The 15,128-nt window shown below is 43.7% G+C and overlaps 1 protein-coding gene and 1 long non-coding RNA gene across 2 annotated transcripts in view; one reads left to right on the top strand and one right to left on the bottom strand.

Annotated features, from left to right (window-relative positions):
• The window catches only part of LOC105552800, a 16,950-nt gene extending 7,803 nt beyond the window's left edge, over positions 1 to 9,147 (bottom strand). Inside the window, exon 1 of the long non-coding RNA XR_001008074.1 lies at positions 8,848 to 9,147. This is a non-coding gene — a long non-coding RNA (uncharacterized LOC105552800). The remainder of the gene's footprint in view (positions 1 to 8,847) is intronic.
• LOC105552828 (Fanconi anemia group D2 protein-like) overlaps positions 1 to 15,128 on the top strand; it is a 119,154-nt gene that overhangs the window by 82,892 nt on the left and 21,134 nt on the right. The window lies entirely within an intron of this gene.

Here is a 15,128-nt window from a genome sequence, read left to right as displayed (position 1 = left end):
GAGCTGAGATCCGGCCATTGCACTCCAGCCTGGGTGACAGAGTGAGACTCCGTCTCAAAAAAAAAAACAAAAAACAAAAAACAAAAGAATTTCAAGAAATATTTGTTCAATGAAAGAATAAATCTACCCTTGTACAGAATAGACACTTAGGGAATTTAAGTGACTTGCCCAAGATCACATGGCTAATGAGTGGCAGAGATGGGATTGAACCCACGTGTTCAACTCCAGAGCTTAAGTTTTTACCCATTACTCTAGACCCAGTGCTTCTTAGACTGTCAATGGTGAAGGGCCGGTTTTGGGGTTTTTTTGTTTTTTAAATTTCTAATCTCTTGTAGGCTAATACTTTTGTAAAATATTTTGATCATGTATTTGGATGTTGTGACAATGTCAAATTATTATAAAAGTCTCTAAATCCTTAATCTCAATGTCTGTGCTTATCACAGACCAGCATTGGAACACTGACCACACTTTGAGTATCTTTAGCAGCCAGGGAGCAGAATGTATTACATGTTGCCTCTGTAGCCCTGTAGATGAAGTAGAGAACTGTACAGCATAATGAGCTCAGGAGGAAAGTGGAGAGAATTCCATGAGGGCTCCAAGCATTGGGAAAAGCTTCGTGGAGATGCTGAGGCTTGAAGAAGGTGTTAAGGCATGATGGAGTAGAACTTGGAAAGGAAAGGGCACTGGAACATTCCCAGCATGTGGAGAAGCTAGAATATGAGTAGTGTGACAAGGGAGACCCCAGCGGTACTGACTGCTTAGAACAAGTGGTTTGTATTGGGTAGAGAGAAAAAGCCAAGCACAGTTTTTATATGTTCATTTCTGTCCATAATTTTTTTTCATGTTTCAAGATTTCCATTAATTTAAGGACCTTTTCTTCCTTTCCCCCTTTAATGAACTTTTGAGTACCTAAAAAAAAATTAGTATTTCAATCTCTGTTTTGTCATTTGCATCTTAGCAACACCCCTTTGTTACATAACACTTTTTTTTTTTTTTTTAAACTGAGACAGGGTCTCCACTGTCGCCCAGGTTGGAGAGCAGTGGCACCATCTCAGCTCATTGCAACCTCTGCCTCGCGTGCTCAGGTGAGCCTTCTGCCTCAGCCTCCTGAGTAGCTGGGACCAGAGGCATGTGCTACCAGCCCAGCTAATTTTCTTTTCTTTTTTTTGGGGGGTCAGGGTCTTGCTATGTTGCCCAGGCTGGTCTCACACTCCTGGGCTTAAGTGAGCCACCTGCCTTCGCCTTCGAAAGTGCTGGGATTAGAGATGTGAACCACCACACCCGGCCTAGCACAATATTTAATGATGAACTATAGCTCTAACAGTTAAGTTCCCCTAGTAATTTCATTTATTCAATAAATGTTTGCTGAGAGCTTTCTAACAGTCTGACTCCTGGGTAGGATTTCTATTTGTCCATCAGATAGCAACCCTCTCAAGGCCTGTTCTCATTTCTCTGTAGGTAATAAGAAATTCCTTCTTTTATCCTCACCCTTCTCCCTTTCTCCTGACCCCAGATCTCCTGAGCAGTGTCCAACTATTCTTTTCACTCAGAGAAGGCGTCTTCCTAGCTTATTATCAAATAAGCAAAAGCTAGATATAATGTCCCAAATGTACCTTCCTCTGAAATATTTATTTGTTCAGAAACATAGTCACTTCTGAAAAATACTTTTCTGAAAACCTAATTGTTAGGTTAAATATGTTTACGGTGGTTTCAAAGATACTTGTATTTTGGAAAGTTTCCACACAGAGCTGTTACCAAATAGGCCCTCTCTTGTGTTTAAATAGTTCTTCTACTTGACTCTCCGATTTTCTTCTAGTGTTTCACTTTTAAAAATCTCATTGTGTTGGTTGTATTTTTCAGTCAAGTCCTAATTCGAAGCAGAGTCCTCAGGGAAAATGGAAAATACATTCCCAAACAGGTACTCATTTATCTTTTATTAAAAAGCTCCACGATTCACTGTTGGGCAGTAGATATCTGAATGTTTTATAAGGGGACTTTGGGGAAAGCTGAAGGTTGGCAATTTAGTAATTAAGCTGTGGCCTGATGGTGTTTGCTGTCATGGTGACCTCACCCTTCTTAGGAAATTGTTTTTAAATGTGACTCAGCTAAAGTGTCAGGTTGCCTGCCAAGTAGGCTGACAGCTCTGAGCGGAAAAGCATATCCTAAAGGCCTTCTGACTAAGCCCCTGGGGAGTAATTTGACAATTTGCTGTGTCATAGCTCTTATACTTAAAACACTTTTTTTCCTCTACTAGTCTTTCTTGACATGAAAATATTACTTCAACAACCCAGAGGATGGATTTTTCAAAAAAACTAAAAGGAAGGTAGTGCCACCTTCTCCTATGACTGGCATGTTTGTTCCCTTCATTCATCTTTAAGGAAGATTTTTAACATGGGTATTTGAGTGGGGTGGGGTGGGTAGGGGAGAGGGCAGGGAGGGTGTCGTTTTATTTAAATGTTAAATTGCAGAAGATAGTAATCTTAGACCTTAGAAATCATCTAATATAGGGATCTATGGAAGAGGAATTATCTTTTCAGTCAAAAAGCAAATCATATAGCTGACAAGGGTCTAATATGAAGAATATACGAAGAACGTTTACAGCTGAACAAGAAAAAGACAACCCAATTAAAAAATAGGCAAAGAATGTGAGTAGATAGTTCTCCGAAGAAGATACACAGTGGCCAATAAACACATGAAAAGATGCTTGGCTGGGCGCATTGGTTCATGCTTCTAATCTTAGCACTTTGGGAGGTGGAGGCAGGTGGATTGCTTGAGCCCAGGAGTTCAAGACCAGCCTGGGTAACATGGTGAAACACCATTTCTACAAAAAAATACAAAAATTAGCTGGGAATGGTGGTGCATGCCCGTAGTCTCAGCTACTTGGGAGACTGAGGTGGGAAGATCACTTGAGCCTAGGAGGTTGATGCTGCAGTGAGCTGTGGTGGCACCACTGCAATTCAGCCTTGGTGAGAGAGCAAGATCCTGTTTCAAAAAAAAAAAAAGGCTCAGCATCATTAATCAATAGAAGACTGCAAATCAAAATCACTTCATCCACTAAAAAGTAGATATAAGGCTAAGTGTCATGGCTCACGCTTGTAATCCAAGCACTTTAGGAGACCTAGGTAGGAGGATTGCCTGAGCACCCAGGAGTTCAAGAACAACCTTGGCAACATAGTGAGATCCTGTCTCTATTTAAAAGAAAAAAAAAAATGAAAGAAGATATAAAAAGGATTTTTGGCTAAAATACAGACAATAAAAGCATCAGTGAGGATGTCAGGAGACTGGAGTTCTCATACACTGCTAGAGGGGATGTAAAATGACGCAGCCACTTTGGAAAACAGTTTGGCACCTCCTCAAAGTTAAACATAGGCCCACTGTGGTGGCTCATGCTTGTAATCCCAGCATTTTGGGAGGCTGAGGGGAGAGGATTACTTGAGCACAGGAGTTTGAGACCAGCCTGGGCAACAAAGCAGTACTCTGTTTCCACCAAAAAAAAAAAAAAAAATTAGCTTAGCTACATGGCACAAGCCTGTAATCTCAGCTACTTGGGAGGCTAAAGTGGGAGCATCACTTGAGCCCAGGAGGCCAAGGCTGCAGTGAGCTGTGATTATACCACTACATTTCAACCTGGGTTAAAGAGCAAGGCCCTGTCTCCAGAAAAAAAAAAATTTAAACATAGAGTTAAGGTATGACTCAGCAATTCTACTCCTAGGTATATGCCCAGGAGAATTGAAAACATGCTGCTATGAGTTTTTGTGTACAAGTTTTTATACGAAAACCATACAGTTTCATATAAACATTTATATGAAATATTTATATGAAAACGTATGGTTTTCGTATAAAAACCTGTCATAAAAACTCATAGCAGCATTATTCATAATAGTCAAAATAGTCATAATAGTCAAAAAGAAACAATCCAAGTGTTCATCCATTGATAGATTTTAAAATCTGGTATATCTATATAGTAGAATATTATTTAGCCAAAAAAAAAAAAAAATCATGTCCAGGCATGATAGCACATGCCTGTAATCCCAGCATTTTGGGAGGCCAAAGTAGGAGGATACCTTGAGGCCAGGAGTTTGAGACCAGCCTGAGCAACATAGCCAGACACTGTCTCTATAAAAACATAAAAACTAGGCAGGTGTAATGGCATTGATGCACCTGTAGTCCCAGCTCCTTGGCAGGCTGAGACAGGAGGGTTGTGCCCAAGAGTTCGAGGCTGCAATGGGCTATGATTATGTCATATGCAATGGCATGCTCTCCGCTCACTGCAACCTCTGCCTCCCAGGTTCAAGCGATTCTCCGGCCTCAGCCTCCAGAGTAGCTGGGACTAAAGGCACGCACCACCACATCTGGCTGATTTTTGTATTTTTAGTAGAGATGGGGTTTTGTCATGTTGGCCAGGCTGGTCTTGAACTCCTGACCTCGGGTGATCTGCCTGTCTCGGCCTCCTAAAGAGCTAGGATTACATGCCTGAACCACTGCACCGTCAGAAAATTTTTAGTTAAGTTTTGAAGCAGCAAAAGCCTAATCATTTAAGAAACCAAACATTCACTTTGTGATCACTCAGGCTAATGGACTTTTTTTTTTTTTTTAAGACAGTCTCACTTTGTTGCCCAGGCTGAAGTGCAGTGGCGTGATCTCTGCTCACTGCAACCACTGCCTGCCAGGTTTAAGTGGTTCTCCTGCCTCAGCCTCCCAAGTTGCTGGGATTACAGGTGCATGCCACTACGCCAAGCTAATTTTTGTATTTTTAGTAGAGACGGGGTTTCGACATGTTGGCCAGGCTGGACTCAAACCCTTGACCTCAGGTGATCCACCCGCCTTGGCCTCCCAAAGTGCTGGGATTACAGGCATGAGACCCCACGCCTGGCACTAATATAATTTTTTTTTTTTTTTTTTTGAAAGAGAGTCTTGCTCTGTTGCTCAGGCTGGAGTGCAATGGCGTGATACCGGCTCACAGCAACCTCCACCTCCTGGATTCAAGCGATTCTTCTGCCTCAGCCTCCCAAGTAGCTGGGGTTACAGGTGTGTGCCACCACGCCCAGCTAATTTTCAGTATTTTTAGTAGAGATGGGGCTTCACTGTGTTAGCTAGGATGGTCTTGATCTCCTGACTTCGTGATATGCCCACCTCGGCCTCTCAAAGTGCTGGGATTACAGGTGTGAGCCACCATGCCAGGCTGCTAATGGACATTTATAGTATATTTAGAAAAATGTTTTACCCCACTGGGCACAGTGGCTCATGCCTATAATCCCAGCATTTTGGAAGGCTGAGATGGAAGGATCACTTGAGACCAGGAGTTTGAGACCAGCCTGGGAAAGAGAGGACACCCCATCTTTGCAAAAAATTTAAAGATTAGCTGAACGTGGTAGCACATGCTTATAGTCCCAGCTACTTGAGAGGCTGAGGTGGGAGGATCCTTGAGCCTGAGATGTTGAGGCTGTAGTAAGCCTTGACTGTGCCAGTGCTCTCCAGCCTGGGTGACATAGCAAGACTTGTCTCTTAAAAACAAAAAAGAAAAAAAAAAGTTTTACAACTGAAATACACCTTTTTATTGGACTTAGGGTGGTTCAGTGTGTACAGCATTTCACCTAAGTCAAATGATAACTTGATGAGGCTCAACCGCCCCATGTCAGAGCTGGCATAATCCAACTACCTCACTTATGGGACAGAGCAATTATGAGCAGAGACATTGAGTTTTCTCTAGAGCAGTGGTTGGTTCTTCATGGGGGTGGTACTGCCCTCTAGGGGGCCTTATGGTAATCTGTGGAAATTTTTGATTGTTAAAATCATGGAACTGTGGGGAAAAATCACGTAACTGTCATTTGTATGATGCAAGAGATGAGTATCCCTTAGTCCTGGGGACAGTCACATAATACAAAGAATTTTCCCATGTCCCACATGACTTTTGAATATCTCACCAAATTGTTTTGTTTTGAGGAGTCTTGCTCTGTTGCCCAGGCTGGACCGCAGTGGAGCGATCTCCGCTCACTGTAACCTCTGCTTCCTGGGTTTAAGCAATTGTCCTGCCTCAGCCTCCTGAGTAGCTGAGACTACAGGTATGCGCCACTATGCCTGGCTAATTTTTGTATTTTTAGTAGAGATGAGGTTTCACCATGTTGGCCAGGCTGGTCTCAAACTCCTGACTTCAAGAGATCTGACTGCCTCGGCCTCCCAAAGTGCTGGGATTACAGGTGTGTACCACTGTGCCCAGCTGTTACATTCCTTCTTAAGAAAATATTCTTGGCCGGGCGCGATGGCTCACACCCCATCTTTACTAAAATACAAAAATTAGCCAGGCGTGGTGGCACATGCCTGTAATCCCAGCTACTGAAGAGGCTGAGGCAGAAGAATTGCTTGAGGTAGGGAGGTGGAGATTGCAGTTAGCCAAGATCACACCACTGGACTCCAGGCTGGGCAACAGAGTGACACTCCAGTCTCCAAAAAAAAAAGTTCTTGTATATAGACTACACTAACTGTGAATTTCATTTTGGGATTACAAAAGAGAGCACTGGATCTGATATAATTCAGAATCATTGCTCTAATAGTGAACCATGGGCAGAAAATCGTGGCAGAGGATCTATGACAGCAGGAATCACGGTTGAAGAGGGTTTAACCTGGGAGTCAGACTGATCTGAGTTCAAGTATAGGCATAATATTTCCCTACTTTGGTTACTTTGGAAAGGCTACTTAACTTTTCCAGGCTTCCTCTTCTTCAATTGTAAAAATGGGTTTAGGAGTATCTACCTCTGTGCTAATGTAAGGATAAAATAAGAAAAATTTATAGGTGCCAAAAAATGCTAAATGTCTGAGCTTTCCCCACTTTGCATTTTTCTACAGCCCTTCTTTCTGTGGTAAATGACTTTTTTTTTTTTTTTTTTTTTTTGAGACGGAGTCTCGCTCTGCTGCCCGGCTGGAGTGCAGTGGTGCGATTTCAGCTCACTGCAACCTCCACCTCCCGGGTTCAAGCAATTCTCCTGCCTCAGCCTCCCGAGTAGCTAGGACTACAGGGGTGCACCACCATGTCCAGCTAATTTTTTTTTTTTTTGGACAGATGGGATTTCACCATGTTGGCCAGGATGGTCTCAATCTCTTGACCTCATGATCCACCTGACTCAGCCTCCCAAAGTGCTGGGATTACAAGTGTGAGCTACCAGGCCCAGCCAGTAAGTTGACTTCTTAAGGTTCACTCCAGGGTGGGTGTTGGCTCTGGTCAGTTCTAAAAACTAATGCTACAGAAAGATAAAGTGATTGCTGTGGTATAGTGGAAAAAGCCCAAGACCAGAAGGCTTGGTGTGAAGTCCTGAATGTAACCATGTGTGACCATGGAACTTGTTAAAGCCTCAATATCTATAAAATGAGACAATATGTACCTCATAGAGTTGCTTTGAGTCTTAAATAAGTTAACGAATATAAGTGCTTCGCATAGTAATGATATGTGAGTATCATTACTGATATAGAGTAATGATATAGAGTATCATTGATATAGAGTAAATGGTTATTATTCTTCTTGGCATAATTGGGAAGAACTGAAAATGTTACAGCAGTGCTTCCTAAACTTCAGTCACTCTCATGCCATGTTAGAATTTTTGTCTAGCACTTGCATCATTACATATTTAATACTTTTTATATATCAACTTTTTCCCCATCTATATAATTTTCAAGGAATCTTTAAATTACCAGCAAATGGAAATCCAGTACTGTCACAAAAAAGAAACTTAAAGTAAGTACAGTAGAAACAAAACAACATTAAATTTTAACTAGATACTGTTACCTGTGGGAAAGTTCTTAGCCTGAGGCTTACTCTATTAAAACGAGAAATTAGTAAGTGAGAAGGAGGTGCTAAAGATATAGTAGCACTTACCTGAGATGGTTTCTGAAAGCCATCAGAATTGACGGAAAATTGCTTGTTTTTCTAAGAGATAAGGTCTCGTTATGTTGCCCAGGCTGGTCTTCAACAACCCTCCTGCCTCGGCATCTCAAGCAGCTGGGAGAAAACTATTATTTTAATATGAAGGGGTACATGTCTAGATACCCACCGATAATCATCTCAAATTCCTGTCTCTGTATATAAATATTGCGATGAGGGGATGGGCGCAGGGTTCACGCCTGTAATCCCAGCTACTTGGCAGGCTGAGGCAGGAGAATCGCTTGAACCTGGGAGGCGGAGGTTGCAGTGAGCTGACATCGCGCCACTGCACTCTAGCCTGGGCAACAAGAGCGAAACTCCGTCTCAAAAATAAAATAAATAAATAAATTAATTAATTAATACTGCAATGAAGTATGTGAGGAATTTGCCTCCACTCTAGGAAGGGAAATGATAATTACAATTCCTTACATCTCTAACGGCAGTGTTACAGATTGCAAAGCGCTTTGGTACTTAGCATCTCAGCCGACTATTGGAACAGCAATTTGGTAGAATGCAGATTATCACACTCACCTGACTGTATGTTACAACTGCTAAAAGCTCTAACGCACCTGGCACTCTTCCCGACGAAACGGTAGGATGGGATAGTTCATAGGTAAACCCACCAAGGGTTGGCGACTAACCTAAAGGATTAACAGCACCGTTTTTGTTTTTGTTTTTGTAACACTCAATACGTCCTAGATCCTGTACTAAGGGCTTTACAGACATCATCTAATTTGATTCCCACCTGTCTATGAGGCAGGTACTATTATCATCCCCATTTCACAGAAGACAAAAGTGAAACACAGAGGTAACGGGTAAGGTCACCCTGCCAGTGGGGGGCGAGACATGAACCTAGACAAATTGACAGAACTCCTGCACTTTCTTGCCCAAGGTCACGGCGGTGTGAGGTAGGCAGGAGAAGGGAGGGCGCTGACCTGTCATATACTTGTTTCTGGGTGAGCTTCTTGTCACTCTGCAGTAGGATGGACACGTAGTGGCGGATCATGCCTACGAAGAAAGTGATAACGATGGGTAGGACCATCCAAAGGCAGGTGTTGGAGTCGAACAACAGTTCTGGCCCTGCCATCTTACTGAAAGCTGCCTCCCAGCCGATGATGGGCGAGCGTCTCTTCACCGGGGCGCAGGTGCTTCTCTTTGACTTCGCCTCCGGGCCTTCTCAAGCCCCTATTCCCGGTTAGCCCAAAACTGGGCTGCAGCTGTGAGCCCAGCCTACTGCCTTCAGGGGGCTGCCTGGCATTCCACTTCCGGCGCGGAAGTTGACGTCACGTCATGGCGCGCCTCGGTGGCGTCAGAGAGGCGTCGGGCATGGCGGGAAAGTCGAAAACGACGGGCGGTGACGGCTTCTCGGTGAGTTAGTGGAGCAGTGGTCGTAGTCTCTTGAGGCCCCGCTCCCCTGCGGCCTAATCTCTAAGTCCGAGCCGCGGTTGGAGTTCTTCTCTGGGGCTCGCGCCCCGAACCTCGGCTTCCTCATCTGCGCTGAGATGGGATAATCCCCACAGGTACCTTTCTGCGTCGTTAAAATGAGGAAACGAGAAAGGCTTTTACCCTCACCCCCTTCCCGATGAACTAGTCCAGACAGTCGGCCTCATCTCACGTCTGTTGGACTTTTCTGGAAGCCAGATGGTATTGCACGTGTTAAAGGCGGGTGCCTGGAAGCCGGACGTCCTGACTTGCCTTAGTTTTTCCATCTGCAAGATGGCTGATAATGGTTATCTGTATTAACCGAAGCGGCGACAAATAAAAAGCTTAGCACAGCGCCCGATACCTCGTAAATGTTAACCATTATTATAAGTCATTATTGTCATCAAGAGTAAGTATAGGTGGTGAAGAGCACAGGTGCTGCAGCCAGACTGCCCAAGTTAGAATCCCAGTTCCGCCGGGATGATGAGAAGAATAATGGTACCCACCTCAAAAAGTTTCGTGGGAAATTAATGAATTATTAAATGTAAAGTACTTGAAACAGTTCTTATTAACTTGTAGCATTTCCCTTGCCCTGCCAGCTTTTCTCACTCTGAATATTCTCAGAAATTTTCTTTATGCCGGTAACTATGCTGGGCATTAGGGGCATTGAGTAGGTGAGACTGGGTTCCTGCTCTCAAAGAGCTCCAGTCTAGTGTGAGGTAAGGTCCCCTTAGATATACCCTGTGGAGCAGGGAAGCTGCAGTAGCAAACTCCCTTAGGGATAGGAGGAACGCTTTTCAAGGAAGATGACATTTGATTGAATGTTTAGGTCTGAGTAGAAATTTCCAGGCAAATAAGAGCACTTCAGATGAAAAGAACACCTTTGTGCAAAGGCACTGAGACCACGAAGGTTCTGATTTACAAGATTAAAAGGTCATGTGATTCAGGCACTCCCCTACCTCTGCTGGCTCATTTCTAACTCCACATCTCCTAGTTTCAGTTCGAGTATTCAGTATGAGACTCCTCTTCTCCTACGCCTTCTACTGGCTAGCTCCTGTTTCAGTCCTCAAGTCCCTGCCTAAAAATCACTTCGTCGGTCGGTTTGGCTCACGCCTGTAATCCCAGCACTTTGGGAGGCTGAGGTGGGCGGATTACGAGGTCATGAGATCAAGACTATCCTGGGTAACACGGTGAAACCCCATCTCTAATAAAAATACAAAAAATTAGCCGGGTGTGGTGGCGGGCGCCTGTAGTCCCAGCTAGTTGGGAAGCTGAGGCAGGAGAATGGCGTGAACCCGGGAGGTGGAGCTTGCAGTGAGCCGAGATTGCACCACCGCACTCCAGCCTGAGCGACAGAGTGAGACTCCATCTCCAAAAAAAAAAAAAAAAAAAAAATCACTTCTTCAGACCGGGTGACTCACATCTGTAATCCCAGCACTTTGGGAGGCCGAGGTGGGTGGATCACTTGAGGTCAGAAGTTTGAGACCAGCCTAGCCGACATGGTGAAACCCTGTCTCGACTAAAAAAAAAAAAAGAAAAAAAAAAAGAAAAAAAATTCGAGGAGATTGTCCCTAAGAAATTGTCCTTGCTTCTTTTTACCACCCCTACTAGCAACTAGATTAAATTTCCTAGTAAGCCCTCATAGAACCTGTACTTTTATAGCACTTACAAAACTGTAGTTCAGTACATTAAGGCTATTTGTTACTACACTGTAAACTCCCTGAGGACAGGAATCATGTCTGTCTAGTTCACAGTTGTAACCCCAGCACCTAGCACAGTCCCTAACCTATTGTATTGAAATAATGAGTTAAAGGACAGGTCCACTGGGGGATAGATAATGGAGGGTCTTGAATCTCAGATGGAGAGCGATGGGTTTTATCCTTCAGCAACAGCAAAGTAGTCTGCCTAAAGAGGCAACTAAGACTTGAAAGGAAGGTAGTATTGGCTAGATGTGAGAGTTGAAATTTGCTTAGCACCTAAATTTAGATAACATTAATATGGAGATGTGAGCCCCACTGATTTTGGATATAACAGTTTTCTTTGAACAATAGCTTTAACTTCTCAGAATTTATCTTCTAGAGGGTAACTTCTGTTCCCCGATTTTGCTCTAGGAAGTAATTTAAATGCACAAGACATCGGTCAAAATGGTTTCCAAAAGAAGACTGTCAAAATCTGAGGATAAAGAGAGCCTGATCGAAGATGCCTCCAGTAAGTATCTAGTCATTTGTTGCTTTATTTCCTGTAGCAATGTATGAGGCATGTGAGAGATATAAAGTTCCTGCTTTTCAAGTGCTGAGAATCTTCAAAGTGTAATGGATAGAGCGCACAGAATTAAGGGAGAAATATCAGATTTGGGATTGAATTTTTGCCTCGAATTCTGCATATAACTTTGAGTATGCCCACACCCTCTGGGCCTCAGTTTCCACATCCATAAGAGGAATTAGTGTTACAGACTTTTCTGCTATACATCATTTAGGTATTGAGACACAAAGATGTAATAGTCTCTACTCTTAAAAAACTTTATGTTCTTTCTTCCTCTCTTGGAAAAAAAATATTATGATCTAGTAACATGCTATGTTAGTGATGTGAAAGGAAAGATATATCAAAGCAAGCACCCCAGAGGCAAAGAAACAGCGCAGACTCTGCCCATATGAGAAATGGTTGACAAAGATCCCAAGACTTCCGGATATAAGGAGTTCTGGCTGGGTGCTATCACTCACATCTGTAATCCAAGCACTTTGAGGGGCTAAGGTGAGAGGATCACTTAAAGCTAGGAGTTCAAGACCAGCATGGGTAACAGCAAGACTCTATCTCTACAAAAAATTTTTTAAATTAGCTGGGCGTGGTGTTGTGCGCCTGTGGTCCTAGCTACTGAGGAGGCTGAAGTGGGAGGATCACTTGAACTCAGAAAGTCGAGGGTGCAGTGAGTCAATAATAGCACCACTGCACTCCAGCCTAGGCGACAGAGAGAGAGAGACCGTGTCTCAAAAAGGGAGGGGGGGGACAGGGAGGTTGAGAGTTCATTTATTGCACTCATTTACTCTATTAAAGCAGTTCCAACTTGATTTATGTTGGTTTGTTTTTATTTTACTAGGTTTTTAGGGAACAGGTGGTGTTTGGTTACATAAATAAGTTTTTTAGTGGCTATTTCTGAAATTTTGTTGCGCCTATCACCTGAAGAGTGTATGGTGTCCCCAATGTGTAGTTTTTCAATCCCTAACCCCGCTTCCACCCTTTATCTCGAGTCTCCAAAGTCCATTATATCATTCTTGTTGTTGTTGTTGTTTGAGACGGAGTCTCACTCTGTCGCCCAGGCTGGAGTGCAGTGGCACAATCTCGGCTCACTGCAAACTCCACCTCCTAGGTTCAAGTGATTCTCCAGCCTCGGTCTCCCAGTAGCTGGGATTACAGGCGCCAGCCACCACGCCCGGCCGATTTTTTTGTATCTTTAGTAGAGACGGGGTTTCACTATGTTGGCCAGGGGGTGTCTGGAACTCCTGACCTCAAGTGATCTGTCTACCTCGGCCACCCAAAGTGCTCGGATTACAGGCTTGAGCCACCACGCCTGGCCCATTATATAATTTTTTTTTTTTTTTTTTTTTTTTGAGATGGAGTTTGGCTCTTGTTGCCCAGTCTGGAATGCAGTGGCACAATCTTGGTTCACTGCAACCTCTGCCTCCCGGGTTCAAGCGATTCTCCTGCCTCAACCTCCCAAGTAGCTGGGATTACATGTACATGCCACCATGCCTGGCTAAATTTTTGTATTTTTAGTAGAGAAGGGGTTTCACCATGTTAGTCAGGCTGGTCTCAAACGCCTGACCTCCGGTAATCCACCCACCTCAGCCTCCCAAAGTGCTGGCATTTTAGGCGTGAGCCACCGTACCTGGCCTCATTATGTCATTCTTAATGCTTTTGCATTCTCATAGCTTAGCTTCTACTAACTTGTGGATTGAAGAGTTATTTCTTACTGGGTTATTGGAATTTAAGTCTGATTCTTGGTCAATTCAACCGAAATAGATGAAAGTGCTTGCTGAACAGCAATTATAATGATAAAAATTGCAAGTCCAAAACCATGTTAGGAATAGGCTTGATTTAGAAATGGAAACTGTGGGCCAGGCACGGTGGCTCACGCCTGTAATCCTAGCACTTTGGAAGGCCAAGGCGGGCGGATCACCTGAGGTCAGGAGTTCGAGACCAGCCTGGCCAACATAGTGAAACCCCATCTCTACTAAAAATACAAACATTAGCTGGGTGTGGGATCACGCACCTGTAATCTCAGGTACTTGGGAGGCTGAGACAGGAGATTGCTTGAACCCAGGAGGTGGAGGTTGCAGTGAGCTGAGATCATGCCACTGCACTTTAGCCGGGGCAGCAGAGCAAGACTCTTATCTCAAAAAAAAAAAAAAAAAGCATGTTGTGAAGCTCCAATGGTTGATTAGTAATGGGATTATAGAATTAGAATATAGAGAAATTGGTAGAAAATTTGAAACTGAAGAGGAATAATATAGGAAATTACTGAAAGTAAATGTTTTACTTTGGAAATACTGTTTTCCAATAGAGAAGAGACTTCTGAATTAAGTTTATTAGAAGGGATTTGGGTTCTCTTGGTCAGTAATGAACAAACTGAATCTTTCATTCTGGTTATGTTTTACATTTCATTCAGGAAGGTAGTGGTCTTTCATTCTGATTAAGGCTTTATTAGAAAGAGGGAGAGGAGGCCGGGCGTGGTGACTCACACCTGTAATCCCAGCACTTTGGGAGGCCGAGGCGGGCAGATCACGAGGTCAGGAGATCGAGACCATCCTGGCCAACATGGTGAAACTCCATCTCTACTACAAATACAAAAAATTAGCCGAGCTGGTGGTGGGCGCCTGTAGTCCCAGCTACCAGGAGGCTGAGGCAGGAGAATGGCATGAACCCGGGAGGCAGAGCTTGCAGTGAGCCAAGATTGCACCACTGTATTCCAGCCTGGGCAACAGAGCGAGACTCGGTCTCAAAAAAAAAAAAAGAGGGATTGGAATTGAAGAAGGAAAAAACAGAATGGCATCATTAAGGGAGAAGAGTAAATTTTAAACTTGGCTTTGTTTGTTTCTTGTTTCTTTTTATGGGTAGAAAGCCTTGGGATTAAACCTATCTGAGCTTTGTAGTCAAAGATATGATACAGGAGAAACTTCCCCATTCTGTCTACCCTTTATTCAGATCATTGAGTCTCAAATTTGGTGTGTATCAGGATTATTATCTGAAGACTGTAAAAAATTCAGACTCTTAGGTCCCATTCCCAAGATTTTGACTCAGTAACTCTGGTATATGGCGTGGAATATGCCTTTTTTTTTTTTTTGAGACAGAGTCTCACTCTGTTGCCCATGCTAGAGTGCAGTGGCATGATTTGGACTTACTGCAACCTCTGCCTCCAGGGTTCAAGTGATTCTCCTGCTTCAGCCTCCTGAGTAGCTGGTATTACAGGTGCGTACCACCACACCCAGCTAGTTTTGTATTAGTGGAGACGGGGTTTCACCACGTTAGCCAGGCTGGCCTTGAACTCGTGACCTCAGGTGATCAGCCTGCCTCGGCCTCCCAAAGTGCTGGGATTACAGGCGTGAGCCACCATGCTTGGTCGGGAATATGCATTTTATTTTATTTTATTTATTTTATTTTATTTTTTTCTGAGACGGAGTTCTGCTCTGTCGCCCAGGCTGGAGTGCAGTGGCGTGATCTTGGCTCACTGCAGACTCCACTTTCCAGGTTCACGACATTCTTCTGCCTCAGCCTCCCGAGTGGCTGGGACTACAGGCGC

The sequence above is a fragment of the Mandrillus leucophaeus genome, unplaced genomic scaffold (assembly GCF_000951045.1).
Source record: "Mandrillus leucophaeus isolate KB7577 unplaced genomic scaffold, Mleu.le_1.0 Scaffold576, whole genome shotgun sequence".
Taxonomy (NCBI): Eukaryota; Metazoa; Chordata; class Mammalia; order Primates; family Cercopithecidae; genus Mandrillus; species Mandrillus leucophaeus.
Note: the sequence above shows the minus strand (reverse complement) of the source record. Positions and strands in the feature narration are given on the sequence as shown.